Raw genomic sequence first — 17,516 nt, forward strand, 5'->3', positions numbered from 1 at the left:
TGGCTGAGGAGAGGGAGGTTAAGAAGCTGCTCAGGGAGGCAGCCCAGCCTTTGTCTGGAGGGAGGGATGAGGTATTCAGACGATATCTGATCTATGGCTCCAAAAGGATGATTTTTTAGAGCTTAGAATTTGCCTGGATCGGTTTGGAGCCATAGATCAGTATTATTATTATGACTGCATATTGAGGTTTTGTTGCATATTGTTGCAGATGACGACGTCCAAATCAAGTCAAGTCAAGTCAAGAGTTTTATTTGTCACGGCATACAAGTATACAATGAAATGCGGGTGGTCTTGCCCACAACGATGTGCAATACAGTGATACAACATATAATAGAATCCAATAAAAAAACAACATTGTGCAATAAACAGGTAACAGGTAACATGGTGTGACATCTCGGTATCTGTACATAGTTATTTACAGAGCATATATATAGGACATGCTAGGTAGCTTTGGTAGTGCAATACACTGTTCCTGTTATTCTAATTTAAAGTGGCCTTTCCTTTTGGCCAAAAGTGTGCGTGTGTGCGGTATGAGTTTGTGCCCGCTCATGTTAAAGTGTTAGGTGGCTGCTAGTGTGTGAGCGTGCACAGCGTGCGTGTCGTGTGTGTGTTCATGTGTGTTTGTGTGTGGATAGTTCAGTGTTCTGTGGCACTCAATGTTCATTGTTCAGGGCTCTGATGGCCTGGGGGAAGAAGCTGAGCCTAAGCCGCTCTGTCCTAGTAGCTGGGGTTCGCAGGCGTCTGCCTGACCTCAGCAGCTGGAACAGGCTGTTATTGGGGTGGTGAGGGTCTTTCATTATCCTGCAGGCTCTGGATTTGCACCTCTTGTTGTATAGAACCTGCAGGGGAGGTAGTGCAATACCCGTGGTACGCTCGGCTGAGCGCACCACTCTCTGTAGGGCCTTCTTGTCCTGTGCCGTGCTGTTTCCATACCAGGCAGTGATGTTTCCGGTCAAGATGCTCTCTACTGCTCCTGAGTAGAAGGACTGGAGTATCTTCCCCGATACTCTGAACTTCCTTAACTGTCTCAGGTGGTAGAGGCGCTGTTTCGCCTTCTTTACTACTGTGTCTATGTGTGTTGACCATGTCAGATCCTCTGAGATGTGGACCCCCAGGTACTTAAAGCTGCTCACCCTGTCCACGGTAGCCCCGTTAATCATCAGTGGTGTGTGTGTCTCCTGCTGTCCTCTCCTATAATCCACGATCGTTGATCAAATCAGAGCCCTTATCCCGCTGGTGTTGGGGGGGGGAGGTTGTTTAGGGCGTGCTCATCTAACGTAGCCGATCCCTCGGCCGCCAAGGCTGTCGGCCTTGCGATCACCTGTTTTCTTTGTGTCCAGGGTACCTCAGGCGGGGGAAACACGGCCGCTGGTTGAGGGCCTCGCCACAGCCGCTGGCGAGGCCGCGCCCTCACCTCTGGCTGCGCGGTGTGAGGTGGTGTGGGGCCTAGGTCAAATACCGCCTGCGCTCCTGCGGAAAGACCAAAGTCCCTCTGCGGAGAGAGGAGCCCTGTGGAGGGAAAAAACATCTCTCCTCCTCAAGGGGAGACTGATCCAATCAAGATGTCTGTAAACAAGCATTGACAGCATCCTAGCCCTCCCTGCGGTTATAGCTTGCGGCTAGGTCAAAAGCTAATAACCTCAAAACCTTGCGCGATGTTTCAATGTCGGCTGGCCCTAAGGCCCCACCACCCGACACCATTTTTGACAGAAAAAACAGCAATTCGAACAATGTTGCTAGTTGCTGCTAATTCTATACCCCGGCGGTATAGGCTTTACAGCCCACCAGCCACCTGCCGGGCCAACTCGCCTCATGTCAGAGGCAAAGGACTGATGCCACCTGCTTCACAAGCACAATACCAGTGCATACATAAAAAGAAAAAAGAAAAATTATATAAATTATACTCTTTTATTTTTTATTATTATTTTTTTTACATATACTGTTATACTGTTTTTTTTAGTAATAACTAGAAAGTAATGGTATTTATTCAACAACAGGTGATTGTATAGATTTGTATTAGTATCATTAAACAATGAGTATGGGGCTGCAGCACTGCAGATATACCCTACTCCAATGATCCACACAGACATTAAACGGTGTTGCACTCGCTACCCAGTGGCTCTGCAGATATACCCTACTCAGTCTGTAAGCTAGTGGCAGATAGAACGTTCGAATGTTGTGATTTTCGATGCAAAATAAATATTCAACATTCTCTTTTGAAACTCCGCCTCAGACTCTTATCCTTTGGCACTTGGAACTTGCTGTACTTTGCTTGCAGGTCTGCAGCCATTATTGCTGGATTATGAATAGCACCAACTTTAGACACGGTAACGTTATCAAGCTAAGCTAGCTGACCTAGCTCGTCTTCCCGCATTGACATTTGATAACGTTAACAGCTAACGCTAGTCAGTAGCTACTTAACTTAAATACGATTCACCGTGGGTGCATTATTGTTGATAGATGGCCAGTGTCAGGTCCTGGAGAAAGGACAGGCGATCATCTGATCACACTTTAAAACACGTTCATTTTATAATCCTCACTCTCCGCAAGACTCGGCAGGAGATAAATTACATCATGGGATCGGAGGCTACAATTCACGTGTATCGGCCGATACCGATACCAGCATTTTAGGCAGTATCGGCGGCATTTCCGATACTGGTATCGGTATCGGAACAACTCTAGTAATTTCTCTCTGCATTTCATAACAACTAGTTCATGGAGTGCAGTGCAGCGTCCATGTTGGAAACAAAAAAAGAGGAAGGTAGAGTGTGACCATGTCCGGCGTCTTATAGGAGGACGCTGGGGCGTGGCCTGGTCAGGTGCATGGGTGCAATTGTTTGTTCATGAGCACAGTAGGTGCTAGGAGATAAGAGTTATCTCATAATGGCAAGAGCGAGACGCGATGACAGTATGATAATATAACCGTCTCCACAGTTTAACATCTACATATAGTTTTAAATTATATTTGTCTGAATATATCTGCATATAACCCCTCTATATACTTGCTTGTACACCTGTATATAACCCATAGCTACCAATAGCAACCCAATAATGCTGTATATACTATATATATATATTAGGGCTGTCAAAGTTAATGCTTTAACTTTGGAGATTAATTTAAATTATTTAAAACATTAAAATAAATTAATCTAGATTAATCTATGGAGTGAAAAATCTTCAACGTTCTGAACTTTCAGCAGTATATTTGCTTGTTCTTTTTTTGCATCGACTCATGCACCTTTTTGAAAATCATCTGACATGAAGATGGAACACATCTTTGTTGTTAATATGATTTATATTACTGGTAGTTCATACAAGACATTATCGTCCTCTAAGCCAATCTGCATTTTAACATAGGCCTGGGTTGTTTTTATTTCTGTTAGCGCCGCGGATATAAGAGAGAGGTCTAGCTGAGTCAATGTTGATGGTTTTGTTAAACATTTGTATTTCACAGGAGAGAAACTGTATTCAAAGAAAGCTGTTAAAATAGTCTTTGAATCTAAATATACTTTCTTTGCGTTGATTTTACATTAATTCCATGACTTTACTCAAGTAAATATCTCTTACAAGCTTCGATCTAAAGTAGAAAAATGCTATTTTTAATCTAGATTAATCTAGATTAATTACATTTCTTTTTAGATTAATTAGTAATCTGTACTATCTGTACTTACCTGCACATAGTCCTTTATATCCTATATACTGTAACGGTCCCCCCGGTCCTGCTCCACAACCCCCATTTGTCCATGGACATTTTTCCCCCGGTCCTGCTCCACAACCCCCATCTGTCCATGGACATTTCCCATACCTGAACTACGGCTCTCAACCACCAGGTGGTCTAGTTCAGTGTATTCATCTTTGTTGTCTTTTACTTATTAATGTCCTGTCTGTCATCACTAATCTGTTGTGTGTTCATCTGTTGTCGGTGCTGTGCACCATTGTCTAATTTAGTTTTGTCTCCCTTGTGTTGTATCTATGTGCGTTTGGTCTTGTCATGTTTTGTATATGTACCTTCACCTTGTTATGTTTTCTGTTTAGTCATTACCCCAGCTGTGTCTCATTCACTAATCATCCTCTTGTCTCTAATTAGTCCTTGTATTTAAGTGTTGTCGGCCCAGCAGTCCTTTGCTGGGTCATTACTTTTGTTTGCTGTCACCGTCGTGAGTACTCTGTGTAGTTGTGTTTATATCGTTTTTTGAGACCACGTCTCTCTTTTCTTTTCTAGTTTCAAAGTGTTTCTTTTTATATTATGTTCTGTGTATCACAAATAAAGTGCACGTTACTTTGAAAGAGCCAACCACGCATTCCGCCTCCTGTCAATTCTCTCTCCGTTTATCTGCTGCAATTGGGTTCCACATTCCACCATGCCAACAAAACGTTCCATTCGTAACAGCGAGAGCGAGAGAGAGCTCCCGTTCTACAGTCAATATACAGTGTACAGAGAGAGAGAGAGACAGAGAGAGACACATTGGAAAGAAATTTAAATGCTATTTGGCCCTAAACAGAGAGTACACAGTGGCAGAATACCTGAGCACTGTGACTGAAGATCCTTGACTAGGTACAGACTCAGCGAGCACAGCCTAGCCATCGAGAAAGGCCGCCATAGGCAGACTGTGTGTGTTAGAAAGAGAGAGAGAGAGAGAGCATGTGTGTTTGTGTGTTAGATAGAGAGAGCATGTCTGTGTGTCGTGTGTGCGTGTGTTAGAGAGAGCATGTATGAGAGAGATAAGCAAAGATGAGCCCCTAAAGGATATTCAACTTTTAATGGAAGAACAAAACAGAAGGAAAAGATAACTTCACAAAGGCAACATGAATATACATAGATCCAAAAGGACAAAGATCAACACTTAAATCCAAAGAGAAGAGGGTCTATACCAGAGAAAACAAAGTAGCAAGGAGCCAATGGCCGACATCAGCTAAATAGGCTAACTGCAAATAGAGTAGCCAGGTACTGACACCAGGCCACACACAGCTTTGGCCAACGCTACCCAAGCTACACAAACGACCAAGACAATTCACACACAGCACATGTCGTATCTCCAAATGTTGTGAAGTAACATATGTTTTGCCTGGAAAAAAACATCGTTATTAACAAAACATTCGGGAGGGGAAGGAAGGAAGAGTGGGGTAATGTCCAATGGACATCTTACCTGCACCAAGGAACGCAGGGCGAAAGGCCGCAACACAGGTCTCCACGTTGACGAAAGGACTCTCGCTGGCGGGACAAAAAGAAGCTATGGCCGGAGCCTTGTCATGGTGCAGGCCCGACTACATCTTCTGTCAAAGATGATGTCGTAGTCAGAGTGCCAGGGCCTGCTATTCTCACGGCTAATGTCAATGGTCGTAGCACAAGCTAACAGCTAACTCTAGGCTAACTGATAGCATCAAGCTAACGTTCCCAGCCGAGCGAAACCGAGCAGCTAACGTCGTAGCTAAACAGCTAACTGGCTAACAGTTAGCTCAACCTGGCTATCGCTAACCATTAGCTAACGCAGAAGCAAGCTATGCGGCTACCACTGAAAAACTGTACAACGTGAGAAAAGCAATACAGGCCAACACTTCAGACAGCCGCTGTGTTTTCCTCTTCTCATACGAAGAGAGAAGGGAAAAAGAAGGCAATACACGTCCCACTACAGAGTGGTATTTGCCATAGCGGTGCCGGCAACAAGTCCCTCACGGACTATAGCCGACTTGAGCATGGAGATATTCTCATAATGAAACACCAAGCTCACCTCCCTCGCACCAGGTGCTGAGAGAGAGAGAGAGAGAGAGAGAGAGAGAGATATCCACGGCGGGAATAGAATAGAGTGCATTAAAAACTCACCAAACGTCCAAGAGGATGGAGACAACCGCGTGGAGTTGACGAAGTTCATCTGCCGAACGACCGTCCTCTTCATCTTGGCATAACAATGCTGCACGCGCTGTCTCTAGGTTAGCTAACGCTAGTTAGCCTTTAGCTAAGCTAGCTACTAGCCGACATCATCATTGCTATATCCCGACTGAACCACACGTTAGCACTCAATATTATAACGTAGCTAAAGCTAACTAGCTGTCCCTAGCCTGACTGAACTGTCTAACATGCAACAACTGTCATCTTCAGTCCATCTGCCGAACGATGGTCCTCTTCATCTTGGCTGGCATAACCTCCAATGCTGCACGCGCGAAATAGTCAGACGTTAGTGATGGGTTGGTCATGAGCGACTCGTTCATAAGAGCCGATTCATTGCCGTGAGCAAAAAAAATAAAAATAAAAAATAAAACAAATAAAAATAAAAAAAATTATAAATAAAAAATATTTTTTTTTATTTTTTTTTTTTTTTAAATTGTGCGAGGCCCCCCTTCCCGCGAGGCCCTGTTCGACCGCACTGCTCGCACACCCCCTGAGGCGGCCCTGTGTACCTTGTTATGTTTCTGTTTAGCCATCTCCCCAGCTGTGTGTCATTCACTAATCATCCTCTTGTCTCTAATTAGTCCTTGTATTTAAGTGTTGTCTGCCAAGCAGTCCTTTGCTGGGTCATTACTTTTGTTTGCTGTTCACCGTCGTGAGCAGTGATGCCACAGATTACTTGTAAAAGTAATCTGATTACTGATTACTGATTACTCCTTTAAAAAGTAATCTTAGTTACTTTACTGATTACTTGATTATCAAGAGTAACTTAGTTACTTTGAAAGTAACTAGGTTACGAAGTCGTCGTCCCTGCTGGTGCCACAACAATAAGAATGACAAAAAAAAATTAGTAAAATGTACTCAGTTTTGAGTAAAATGTACTAATAGGGCAGGTAGGCCTATCTTGCTATCTATAGATCTATAGATTTCACAAAAGATAAATGGTCAATAACACCACATGTAGGCTGATATGTAGCCTACCTTTGAGGCCTGCCCCATTCAGATATGGTTCTACGTTATTATTATTTATTATTGTGTGAATGAATGAATGAAAACTTTATTTAACAGATTGCAGAATGGGTACAATACAGTACGGCTCAATACATACAATTGTTAAGGGGATGCAGACCTGAGAAAGACGTTTGTCTTGTTTCCATCAGGGTCCCCCATTTTCAATTCATATAGACATTTATGACATACACAACATACATGACATTTATGGCATAGGGACATATAGGTATTTAGTACTGATACATTTGTGACATAAGCGGTATTCAAATATACAGTACTGTTACCCCTAGATCCTGACAGAGTATATACATATGATGGGGAGGGAGTGTACATTAGGAGGGGGTGGGTGGGTGGGAGGGAAATATACATACGGCGGGGAGGGAATATATATACTGCAGTGTTGTCAGTGTGCTACTGACAACCTACATACTGCAGTATGGTGTTCCATGTTCATGAATAGTGCAATGCAAAAGATGTTTAACTCAAAGGTGGAACATACTGTTTGGTGTGCAGCTCCGAGTCCTGTAGAAGTCGATGGTCGTGCTGTCACTGTGCTGTATATTCCATATGCGGTAGACAGTATTTTGTTTCCTTTGCAAAGTGAATGTTTTTTTCCACCCGGCTTAGCTTACACAACGTTAAGTAGACTAGTGAAAGCGTTACGAGCGCGAGCGTCTCCTGTGGCATCATTGGTCGTGAGTAATAATAATAATAATAATAATAATGGCTTGGATTTATATAGCGCTCTTCATGACACCAGAGCACTTCACAGAGTCCATTATTCGTTCATACACAGTCATACCGGTGGTGGTAAGCTACAATTGCAGCCAGAGCTGCCCTGAGGCAGATTTCAGGCTGTTATGGCCTGGCTCCGCCCATAAGCACTTTGAGTGACAGTCAGTCCACACAGTCTGCACTGGTAGAGAGAGAGAGAGAGAGAGAGAGAGAGAGAGAGAGAGAGAGAGAGAGAGAGAGAGAGAGAGAGAGAGAGAGAGAGAGAGAGAGAGAGAGAGAAAAAAAGACAGGCCGTTTATTGACAAGGCCCCCTCTCTCCCTCCCTCCCTCTCTCTTCCTTTCTCTCCCTCTCGGTGATGAGAGTCCGCGCGGCAGAGAGAGAGAGAGAGGGAGGGGGTGGGAGACAGAGAGAGAGAGAGAGAGAGAAAAAAAGACAGGCCGTTATTGACAAGGCCCCCTCTCTCCCTCCCTCCCTCTCTCTTCCTTTCTCTCCCTCTCGGTGATGAGAGTCCGCGGCAGCTTGTGTTGTTTTTTTTTTCTTTCTTTCAATCCCCCGTATGCGGGTGTGTGGCGCGCTGCAGGCAGGCCCCCCCCCCCCCCCCCCCCCCAAGAGCTCTCTATCTCTCTCTCTCTCTCTCTCTCTCTCTCTCTCTCCCCATGCAGAGTATGAGGAAATGGTTTCCACTTGCTGTGTACAGTCAGTCTAGGTAGAATGTGGGCGGGCATTAGCTACAACCACAGAGCCAATCACATCACTGTCTGCTACCCAGCGGCCGTATGACGTATATCAGCCGTTCAAATCAAAATGGCCTGATTTACTGGAGGAGGAAAGGGGCTGAGCTGAATCAGAGCAATCCGCCAATATGGTATTTAGACACTAAAACACATTGATACAAACTCCTATTACTATAATACAATGCTAGAGACTGAAAAATGACATTATAGTACATGTCACCTTTAAGTGTAAATGCCATAAAAATACAGTAAATTACCTTTTATCAAAATATTAACCATTAAATAAAGATTGTAATCTGTAAATGTATTTGATTTTACTGTAATTTGACAGTAAGTATTTGGCAACCGTTGCTGCCAGACATTTATATATATTTTTTTACAGTTTTCTTTTTTTACAGTGTATGCCTAGTGCACCGGTCAATAGCATAAACCTGCAGTGCCGCAGCCCCATACATAGGAGGGGCCTGTACTGTGTGTTGGGGGCCTGTACTGTGCGTTGGGGGCCTGTACTGTGCGGTGCACTACTGCGCATGCGAGAAACAAAGTAAAGTAATTCTAATCTAGTCTAAGGATTAAGTTTAGGCCCTCATCCAGAAGAGGTTAAGCTTAGAGTAACAGTCAGGGCTGGTAATCCAATTGATATTCAGTTTAAGATAAAAATTCTAGTCTATAAACAATTGGTTGCAGTGAATACTTTATTTGGTTACTCCTAATCCAATTGATATTCAGTTTAAGACAAAAATATTTTGGACATTAGGTCCTATTTTCCGTATGTTACTTTATGTTCCGTATGTTACTTATGTTTCTAATGTCCTATATTATATGTTACTTTGTTACATGTTACAGTACAGGCCCCCAACGCACAGTACAGGCCCCTCCTATGTATGGGGCTGCGGCACTGCAGTTTTACCCTACTCGCAGCGGTGGCTGTGATGAACTTAACCTGTGTCTACTCCTGAATGACATCCTGCAATGGAATGAATAAACAGGTGTTTTTTAATTGATCTGACGAAGATCCATCATGGACTGAAACATTAATAAAGAAGTGTAAATTATACCTCAGTGTGCAGGTACCTTCAAATCAACTCCTATAGTCCTTGTTGTCGTGGACGACGGGCTACAGCAGCAGACGACCATACCAGGCTCTAGACGTCTATCAAAAGAACCGGTTACTGACTCAAGGTTTAGGCTCCTCTGGGGTTAGTGATCCTCTGGTTACCACGTCACTGACCGCTCCTCTGGGGTTAGTGATCCTCTGGTTACCACGTCACTGACCGCTCCTCTGGGGTTAGTGATCCTCTGGTTACCACGTCACTGACCGCTCCTCTGGGGTTAGTGATCCTCTGGTTACCACGTCACTGACCGCTCCTCTGGGGTTAGTGATCCTCTGGTTACCACGTCACTGACCGCTCCTCTGGGGTTAGTGATCCTCTGGTTACCACGTCACTGACCGCTCCTCTGGGGTTAGTGATCCTCTGGTTACCACGTCACTGACCGCTCCTCTGGGGTTAGTGATCCTCTGGTTACCACGTCACTGACCGCTCCTCTGGGGTTAGTGATCCTCTGGTTACCACGTCACTGACCGCTCCTCTGGGGTTAGTGATCCTCTGGTTACCACGTCACTGACCGCTCCTCTGGGGTTAGTGATCCTCTGGTTACCACGTCACTGACCGCTCCTCTGGGGTTAGTGATCCTCTGGTTACCACGTCACTGACCGCTCCTCTGGGGTTAGTGATCCTCTGGTTACCACGTCACTGACCGCTCTTCAACCCCAGGCTGGCTTTTAGATCATCATAGATGATCATAGATGGATGGATGGATGGATGGATGGATGGATGGATGGATGGATGGATGGATGGATGGATGGATGATGGATGGATGGATGGATGGATGGATGGATGGATGGATGGAAGGATAGATGGATGGATGGATGGATGGATGGAAGGATGGATGGATGGATGGATGGATGGATGGATGGATGGATGGATGGATGGATGGATGGATGGATGGATAGATGGATGGATGGATGGATGGATAGATGGATGGAGGGATGGATGGATGAATGGATGAATGGATTCATCATCAAACCTTTATTTGAAAACTCAAAGACCATTGAGATTGCCCTCATTTATAATGATGCTGAGTAACCAGTTCAAAACCATGACCACAAACCACTGTATATCAGTCTGTAGGTGTTATAGACGTTTTTGTTTTTATCTTTGTGTTTTAGTAAACAGACAAAGTTTACTCAAGTAAAATAAAAATAAAAATAAAAACTAGTAGCCTAACACAACAAGTTAAAAAAAAAACAGGAGAAATCACCTACATTTTTGGTGATTTCTCCTGTTTTTAGCTTTGTTTTTATCTGGTTGTGTTACTACTTTTTATTTTTATTTTACTTGAGTAAACGTTGTCTGTTTACTAAAACACAAGTAAAAAAAAAATTAAAACGAAGATAAAAACTAAAACGTCTATAACAGTGATATACAGTGGTTTGTGGTCATGGTTTTGAACGGTGCATGTAGGTCAGATGAGTATTGATCTGTAAAGTGTGTTGAAGGATGTTCCATTGAGTCAGGAGCATTAACGGAACAGACACACGTTCCGAGCTCAGAACACGCTCCAGGGACCTTGAGCACAAGCCAGTCATTTGAGTAAGTTAGATGTCGATGTTAGATGCTATGTGTATTGTGTCTCTCTGCAAGAGAAGGCCAACCAACCTTATTATATATCCCACATTTCATTGTATACTTGTATGCCGTGACAAATAAAACTCTTGACTTGACTTGACTTATACAGGAGACAATTTTGAGTATCATAGCTGTCACCACCAGTAATGAATCTGAGGGCAGAGTTATAGACAGTCAACTGATTTAAGAGTGGAAATAGCATGTCTATCAATTACATCACCATAATCCAAAACTGATAAGAAAACTGCGTCAACAATCCTCTTCCTACTAATAAAAGGAACGCTGATTCTGTTTCTGTACAAGATTTTCTGTCGCAGCTTGCTTGCAAGTTGTCTATATTGTATTTAAATGTCAATTTCTCATCAAGCCAGATGCCAAGACATTTATATGCAGTGACTCAATGCTAGAACCACTCACATTGGCTATTTGCAAACCATTCATATCAATATGTCTGGCTCTAGTAAGCCACATGATGATTTAGTTTTACCTGCATTAAGTACCAATTTAAGATTAAGTGCTTCCTGAAGAACGTTAAAGGAATGTCTTTTTCCCCCTCCATTTTTCCTCCGATTTTCTCCCATCCCAATGTTAGTCGTATGCCAATTCCCAGTCCCTTCCTGGTCGCTGCGCTTTACCCCCCACAGTCAGATCATCTGGGAGAGTGGAGGCTACCACGTGCTTCCTCCGACACACGTCCAGCCAATCACCGCTTCTTTTCACCTGGCAGCGCGGATTCTCATCGAGAGGGCGTAGCGTGTGGGAGGATCACACTATCCCCCTCACGTCCAATCCGCGCTTAGCAGGCGCCCCGACCGAACTGTAGGAGTCGCTGTTTACAACGACCCGGACCCACCCCGCCAGCTTCTCCCACCCTCTAATACAGCCAATTGTATCAGTGCAGACGGCCAGCCAAGCTGGTGACAACCCCGGAGCTGTGAGCTGGATTCGAACAGGCGAACCAAGCTCACAGCTCCGGGGCTGGTGACGAGCGCAATCTCCGCTCGACGACCTAACCGCCCCTGCGTACGATCATTTCTAAGCAAAGAGTGGGATTCATCAATTTCAACTTGAACTTGACTCCGTGCTTACGTGTACGCACAGGTCAGAGCACACTTAGCTGACGCCCAGTGGTAGAATATCGTTACTACGCACAAGCGCTCCTCAGTACATGCATTCGTTCCAACGCGGAAATAAAGACACTGGCCGTGTTCTGTATGACCCCCCGTAATTCATTATAGTTCATTGTGAAATAGCGATATTAGTGTAATTATTGTCAAACCCTAAATAGCATGTGGAATAGGTCTTTCTCTCCGAATGAATGCAGGTTTATATATATAGCGTTATGGGATGCACTGACTGCGCTCGCAGGAACTGTTTTCAGAGATAGCATCAGATAGGGATGAATGAGGGGCAGTCTAATTGCAGAGAGAACATAATATTAACTAGAGTCCACTACCCGAGACACCTCCTTCATTTGTACCGCAATTTGGGACCCAAATTGGAGCTACGAGCTTAAAAGCTTTTCCGTGCTTATTTGATCAAGGTCCAGCTGCAGAGCCGGAGAGACAGACAGCAGAGAGACAGACAGACAGACAGATAGACACTGTTCCACAGTGTGTGTGTGACCACTAGTCTCCTAGTAGAGACCCCCCCCCTCTGGACCACCTCCCAGTAGAGACCCCCCCCCCCCTCTGGACCACCTCCTAGTAGAGACAAGTTTTCTGAAATGTATGTTTATATATGCAAATGAGGCACTTCCCCATTAAATATGTGGACATTTATGGATGCAATAAGGCAAAATGAAGTAAAATGAACAACTAAATGTGTGTTATTGACGTTTTATTGTCACTAGTTTCATAGAAGACATGTTTAGGAAGCAAAATATAACAGAATCTCAAAATCAACAAAAAAGGTATATTTGCCTATTCACCTGCAGTGTCTCGCCTTAATCTTCTTCCTAGAGAAGTCTCTACTAGGAGGTGGTCCAGAGGGGGGGGGGGGGGGCTGAGTCTCTACTATTAGACTAGTAGTCGCACGCACACACACACACACACACACACACACACTGTGGAACAGTGTCTGTCTGTCTGTCTGTCTCTCTGCTGTCTGTCTCTCTGCTGTCTCTCTCAAAATAGTATAAGTGCTATCTTGGCCCTGAGAGTTGCTCTCCGGCTCTGCAACTGGACCCTCTCAAATCAGCACGAAAAAAGCTATAAGCTTATAAAACGATTTAATATGCTAAACTTCGTTTTAAATTCCTTAATTCACTTTCGTTTATTTCATAAAGATTTTCCCGACATAATGATACCTGCCCCGACCAGATCCGTGACTCTGTTGCGATACAGATGAATTATCTACTCAGAATAGTATTATAAAGTGGCTATCTTTTATGCTGTAGATCACTGCTGGTATGTGCGTGCAGAACCTTTATTTCAGCGGGGACTGTAGTATTTATTTGACGTTACTGTACAATATATGTGTATTAAAAGACGGAGCTGTCTTTTATTGTATTATAATAATTATTAATATTAAAAATAGATTAAGAAAGGCATTCTTATTCCAGCATGCATTAATGACACTAAGGGCAACGGCAAAACAGTGGTTAATGGTCTTTATTAGTGTTTGCGGTGTCCAGGCAGCAATGGTCTTTTAGGAAGTTAATATAGGTATAATATCCGACAGTGTACAACACCCTCGGTTTAGTCCATTCTTCCACATTTCATGGGGGTGTCCATTACCGTATATGGTTAATCGGGCGGTTTTGGTATGCAAATACGTGAAAGTGTGCACAAGCCTCGGCGCAGGGCCAAGGTGAGATTCATCATGACAGGTGTGCGTAGAACCTGCGTACGCACGGTTGATGAATCCCGATTTTCCTGTGCGTACTGTACACTGATTCTACATTCTGTGCTTACGTGTGGAAATAGAACATATTCTACGCACACGTTGATGAATGAGGGAGGACTTTTATGTATAGGAATCACATGGACCAATTTACAAAAATTGGGAGATCTTCCCAAATTGATGGATATGTATTGAAAAATGGCTTTCGATGATTACAGGGTAGATTAGAAATGGTCTCAAGTCCTCAATGATTATTTGTGCTCCTAAGCCTGGTATACAGCCTACATGCATGTAACACACACACCTCAATTGGGGACATTCCCTATTCCCTAACTGTATTCAATACATGCTTAGCCCTCACATAAACCATAGCCTTAACCCTAACCTAACCATAACCTTTCTATTCCAAAATCAGTTATTAGTGAAAAACTGAAGTATGAGATGAGACATTTAGCAAATACTGTATCTCACATATTTCAGGAGCTGAGCTCTTATGCCATCTACGGGTAAAGAGATGCTAAGACAACATGTTATCCTTTTTATAGCTATTATTTTTAATTTTTTACACAAATACACCAAGAGGTCTTTCCTGGTCCGGGTCAGGTTAAGGTTAAGGTTAGGCAACAAAAAGGAATCAAATCGATTTAATTTGCCAGGTTCACTGAATACACAAAGAACTTGACTTGGTGATTTGATGCCGACGCATCACACAACAAAGTCTCAAATCAAATCAAATCTAATTTAGTTGTAAGGCCTGACAACACACGTTAATGTCCCCATGGGCCGGACACGTCTTCTTTTAACAAGTCAAAAAGAAACATCACAATAAATCAAGAAAAAACAAAAACTAAGAAAATTCAAAATAGAATGTAAAATAAATTAAATAAATGCAACACTCCCAGACATACCCCACGCGAAGGTAAGGAAAAACTTACTAAAAACCTAGCAATAGGAAAAAAGTGGAGGGGAGAAACCTTAGAAGGGCCGTTCAAGCGGGGATCTCCCTTCTTAGATGTCGTGATAGTAGTGTTGCAATAAAACAGGCGAAACAGTTGGTAAGCATGCAAATATACGTGTAATGAAACACAAATAAGTACATGCAATAGCAACTGGGGTACATAAGAACATTTTGAAAGATTGAAAATAGAGCTGATGATCCATTTAAGGTATGGGGGCGGCGTAGAGAGGGTCACATCCTCCCGGCCATCATCACGGGACGTCCACCACTCCGGTCATCACCACGAGACATCCACTCACAGGGAGACAGGGAGACGGGGACAGGCGTTAGTCTCCCATTACAGTCTACAGACCAACTCATATCGTACGAGGATGCACACAGGACGATTGATTGATTGATTGATTGATTGATTGATTGATTGATTGATTGATTGATTGATTGATTGCACATTTTATTAACAGATTGCAGAATGGGTACAATACAGTACAGCTCCATACACACAATTGTTAAGGGGATGCAGACCAGAGAAAGACTTTCGTCTTGTTTACATCAGGGTCCCCCATTTTCAATTCATCATAACATTTATGACAATAAATGACATACATGACATACAGATATACAGTACTGCTATATCTATACATTTATTATGACATACCAGATTTACAAAACAGTACTGTTTGTGATACAAAAAGAGTCTAAAAAAGAGAGTATATACATTTGACGAAGAAACTGTACATTGGAGGAGGTTGGTAGCTGGGGTGGAGGGGGGGTTGGGTAGGTGGGGTGGGGGGGGGATCACATTAAGTGCAGGTACACATTAAGTGCAGGTAGACAGCGTACAAGACATACAGTCGGACAGACAAATAATTCAATATACATTCTAATTGTTAGCAGTATTGACATGGTAGCAAAAGGCAGGTGTAGGCGTACAACAGGAGTCAGGCCCGGACTGGCCATCGGAGCACCGGAAGTTTTCCCGGTGGCCTGGCCTGCACAGATTAAAAAAAAAATTATATAAAAAAAAAAAAAATTAATTAATTTTCTTTTTTTTTATTATATATATATATATATATTTTTTTTTGCCAGGCCATTGTTTCTAGTTGTGGCGGCGGCGCGGCGCGGCGCGATAGTTAGATAACCTAGGTGGGTGGGGAACAACCAGGATTTCACTGTCTGCGACAGAGTTGGAGAACTATCTGACTCTCTCCCCCACGCGGACACACACACACAATGGAGCCGTGCTGCCGCTTGTGATTGGTGGAGGCGGGACCAGGCGATACAACTGATTGACAGCGGAGGCGGCGAATGGAATGGCAGACGGCACTCAGATGCAGAATAACAGCCAGGCAGTGAGCCAGGTAGTGAGGGACTCGGGAGAGATACAGTAGAGCGAAAGTCAATTAACGTTGATGTCAAGATGGACAGTGGAAGAAAGAGAAAGGGTGGAGGAGAGAGGGATAAAACAAAGAAAAAGAAAGGCCCTTACAGGAGAGAGTGGTTAACTGTATGTCTGTATTATAATAGTAAATAGAAAAATATGTTGTGCTCTTGCTTTTTAATTTTTGAAGGTGGAGAGAGTAGCATTGCTAGTGCCACAACAGTTTTATTTGAGGTCTATAACAGTACATTGTACTAACTAAGCAATTGTTGGCTCATTAGTTTGTGATTCACATGCACTAAAATTCACCAGAATGCAGGAAATTAAGTCTTTGTAACAAAACATTTCCTGGTGGGGGACCCCCAGACCCCCCGCTTAAAAGTGGCCTGATTGGGGCTATATTTCGCGCTATATCTCCCGGTATGAATTATTTCCCCAGTCCGGCCCTGACAGGAGTCCAGTAGTGCAGTGAACTAAGGCATGTGAGTGGATGTGTGAGGGACAGAATGAGTTAGTGACAGTCTTATGAGGTGCTTGGCATCTAATAATAACAATACAAACTGGGTTGGAGGACGTCAAAGCAAGTCTACAATTATTTTATTGTCATTAGCTTAGGTCAAAACCAGGATGACCAGGATAATTTCTCAGTGATGGTGGAGCCAACACAAGAGTAGATAAGACTCCTGGTGTCAACATCATAGAAGAAGACCTCTTCCTCTTGATCCACAGACACACCAACTTGAGTGCACTCACTCAAACGAATTGAACAAACATTTAATTTTCCCTTGGTTATATTTTTTAGGTATAGACTGTTTCATTCCCAGATCTTTTTTCAGAATTTTCTTCTGTCCTTGTTCTTGTTGAGTTTCAACATTTAAAGATTTTTGCTGGATCACACTGGGGTTGAACCTAATTGCCTAATTGAAATGTAGTTGTCATATTGAATCAATGTAGTTAGCCATATTAGGCTTATTAGGTGAAAATGTACTACAAATGAGTAAATACACAGTAAATTTTGCAGAGTAAATTGAACTCAAACTGAGTAGATTTTACTCAACTAGAGTAACAGACATTTTGGTATAATTGTAGGTTGTAATTGGTCCCTGTTGTAAGTGCAGATTTGTTTCATGCCCAAAAGGTGTACAGGTTCAATGATTACTGAAATCAAACAGACAATGCTGTGCTGTAAATGAAATAAAACCTTTATTTATGTTCACTATTGTAAAAAATTTAAGCAAATAAGACAGAGAAGAGAAAGAAACTAATACAGTTAATCAGTTG

This window comes from Notolepis coatsorum (assembly GCF_963971535.1).
Source record: "Notolepis coatsorum genome assembly, chromosome: 3".
Lineage (NCBI taxonomy): Eukaryota > Metazoa > Chordata > Actinopteri > Aulopiformes > Paralepididae > Notolepis > Notolepis coatsorum.